Source organism: Penaeus chinensis, chromosome 39 (assembly GCF_019202785.1).
Source record: "Penaeus chinensis breed Huanghai No. 1 chromosome 39, ASM1920278v2, whole genome shotgun sequence".
Taxonomy (NCBI): domain Eukaryota; kingdom Metazoa; phylum Arthropoda; class Malacostraca; order Decapoda; family Penaeidae; genus Penaeus; species Penaeus chinensis.
Genome location: NC_061857.1, coordinates 18,017,497 through 18,021,022, shown reverse-complemented (window position 1 = coordinate 18,021,022; position 3,526 = coordinate 18,017,497).

The following is a 3,526-nucleotide window of genomic DNA, read 5'->3' as shown; positions in this document are numbered from 1 at the left end:
TCCCGAGGAAAAGAGAACCAAGATGGTGCTACTTGGCTTCTCAGTCTCGTACGATGTGGAGCTGATCGCTTCACACCCACAGGTCGTGCAGGCTTCCCGAATGTCGAAGGGGAAGACCCCAACCAGGCAAGTCCTGGTGACCATGAAAGGTGCCCCAAAAACTACCCTTGATCTGGGCAACTGGGGCACCTACAACCTTCGAACGTATGTGCCTGAACCACTTCGGTGTTTCAAGTGCCAGAAATACGGTCACCACCAGGCTAACTGTACAGCCAAGCCTAAATGTGGTGTCTGTAGCAAGGCACACAACACAGAGGTATGCCTCAAGGCATACAAAGAGGAAAAGAGGGACACAACAGCCAAATGTCCCAACTGTGCCAAGAAGCATCATGCCTGGAGCCTGACCTGCTCTGTCAGGAAAAAGGCGGCCCTCAGGCGACAAGAGGTTGCCCAAAAGCGACCAGACTTTGTTCCTGCCCCACCGGACACCCATGTCTGGGGAAGGAACAAAAGCGAAAAGGCCTCCCGACCTCCTAAGAGGAAGGAAGCCGCCCCCCAGCCGACACCGGATGTCTCCAACAAAAAGGAGTTTCCGACAATGCCAAAGGTGCAGAAAAAGAAACTAAAGAAAAAAGTTTCTAAGAGCACCACAAAAACCTCCCCAACAGATGATCATCTCCTCTTTGACGAGGACGATATGACTCTCCTGTTAACTGCTGTTGTCACAGCAGTAGCAACAGCCCTGGGGAGGCCGAGAAGGCAGTTTCGGTCGCCATGACGGCAATGACCCAGACTGTCGCAGCCCTGAAGGGAAGAAAGCTGGCTAGAGCAAAACCAGCCTCACCCTCACCCCAGGACGAGACTCCCCTCCCCACTCCAAACCAGGCCATGCCTTCACAGGCAGAGCCAAAACAGGCTGAACCTGTGCAGCCAGAGCCAGATCACGCTGACCTTGCCCAGGCAAGGCCAGCAAGGCCAGCCAAGAAAAAGCCTGAGAAAAAAGCCGAACCAACCAAAGTCAGAGCTACCAAAGGCTCTCCACCCCCCAGTGGACCCAAGGATAGCCTGACAACAGACGAGGAGCCCTCAACCAGCGAGGACCTCGCAATGGAGTTGTCAGACTCCGACGATGTCTCTGATGTAACTATCACTGAGTAACATCATGACACACCACCTAAGCATCCTACAGTGGAACATCAATAGCTTCTCTGCAAAGAACGCCTTTCTCCAAGCAGTAGTGCGATCAAGGAACATTGACATTGACATGCTCCAGGAGACATTAACAGTGGACACTGTTCGCTTCTCAAGGTATCATGTCTCTACACTGCCATGAACACCTGGCAAGAGAGGCTTGATCACCCTTGTGAGAGCAACAATCCCCTGCTCCGCAAAAGCCGATGCATCGCACTGTGGAGACGATGTTGAATCCCTTGCCGTCGAGGTTCACCTGGCCTGGAGGCCCCTCAAACTGTACAATGTGTACAGCCGGCCACGCTGTAGAAGCTTAGACATCAGCCAGGTCTGTGCTTCTGCTGCACACGACCGAGTGATCATAGGGGGAGACTTCAATGCACACCACCCCATCACAGGGTGAACATATGCCGAAAACTATTCCGAAGGCAAAGAACCCCTGACAACTTATCCCTCCTAAGGGAAGCTGTCACGGATGCCAAGGAAACTGCGAACAGAGTCAGGCAGGAAAAGTGGCTGGAATGGTGTGAGTCCTTCGACCACCAAACCACCCTTTCAAAGCTGTGGCAACGGGTCAAGCGAGCTACCAGCCGCTCAGCCCCGAGGTGCACCCATCATGACCCCCAAGCAGAGGCTAACAGACTGGCGCACGAGTTCTCTGCGAGAACGAGCAGCAACAGTCTGCCAGCCGAGCTGAGGGCAAGCCAAGAGCGTCTACAGCCAGATAGACACGCTCAGATCAGAGAAAGGGCAGCCGAACCCGATAACTCAGACGTTATCTTTTCTCTGAGGGAACTAAGGAAAGCCTATAAAACCAGTTCCAACACAGCCCCTGGCTCTGATGGGATCTCGTATCCCATTATCTCCCACCTAGGACTAGCAGGTGAGCGTGCACTCTTGCAACTCATCAACAAGTCCTGGGAAACTTCCACTCTACCCCAGAGTTGGAAGAGGTCTACCATAGTTCCCGTCTCAAAACCAAAGGAGCTGGGGAAGTACCGCCCTATCTCTCTGCTCAGCTGCCTGGCCAAGACGGCTGAGAGGATGGTACTAAACCGGCTTCAATGGAAAATGGGACCCCTGCACGAACACCTCCAAGGGTTCACAAGGGGCATGGGCACAGCACACAGCATAGCCACGCTCTTAAGCACAATCAGCAAGGGCCCAGCTGTGGTGGTATTCCTTGACCTGGAGAAGGCTTTTGAACTGGCAAGTCCGCTTGCCATTCAGGAAAGCCTGATCCAGAAGGGAATCAGAGGAAAGCTCTTGGCTTGGATAGGTGACTACTTCAGGAACAGGACTGCCAATGTCAAATTCCAGGGTCACCTATCGCAGCACATGCCGCTCGAAAATGGAACGCCACAGGGTGGGGTTCTCAGTCCAGCCCTATTCAACACTTTAATGTCCTGCATCCTCAACATAAACCTCCCAGTGGGGTGCCAGATCATCTCGTATGCAGACGATCTCGCTATCACCTCCACTGGACCACGCAGCCAGAATAAAGCCCAGCGTTGTCTGGACCTCGTGTCAGAGGAGTGTTGTAGGACAGGACTAAAGATCTCTGCAGCCAAATCCAAAGCCATGGTTCTGAGACAGAGAGTTCGAGGCACAAGACTGAAAATCCAGGGAGTGGAATTAGAATGGGTCCAGGACTACCTATACCTTGGGGTAAGGATAGACCGGACCCTCTCCTTCAATAAGGAGGTCCAGTACCTGGTTGACCGAACCAAAGCAAGACTGTCCGTCATGAGAGCAATGACTGGGAGACGCATAGGGGCCAGACACAAAGTACTAAGATCATTCTATGTACATGCTGTCCGGCCCATTGTGGACTATGCCTCAGTCGCTCTAATTGCTGCAAAGAAAAAGCACACAGACAAACTAGAAACAGTCCAAAATGAAGCTGCCAGGATCATTCTGGGTGCCCCGAGGTGGACGAAGGTCCTCAACCTCCTGATGGAGGCAAACCTTCTCCCCCTGGACTCACGAATCGATCTAATGGCAACACAATTCCTGTCAAAGGTCATCCACGCTCCCAGGAACACAAGCCTAAGACAAAAATTAGTCAGATGCCTCGAACAAGACAACGAGCTCGTTGCAAACAACTCCTGGCTGTCTCATTCAGCCAGGGTGTTGATACACCATCAGCTCAAAGAACAGCTTCTTGCTAAGGGCATGGACTCCCCCCACCCCGACTTTGCCGAAGCCCCGCCGTGGGCACTGAGCCTGATAGAGTTCAACATAATGAGCCTGTCAATGAAAAAGAGCCTATACCCCATGCCTAGCCTAAAGGCAGAAGCCCACAGGGTCATTGCAGCCATCACTCCTCCGGGTA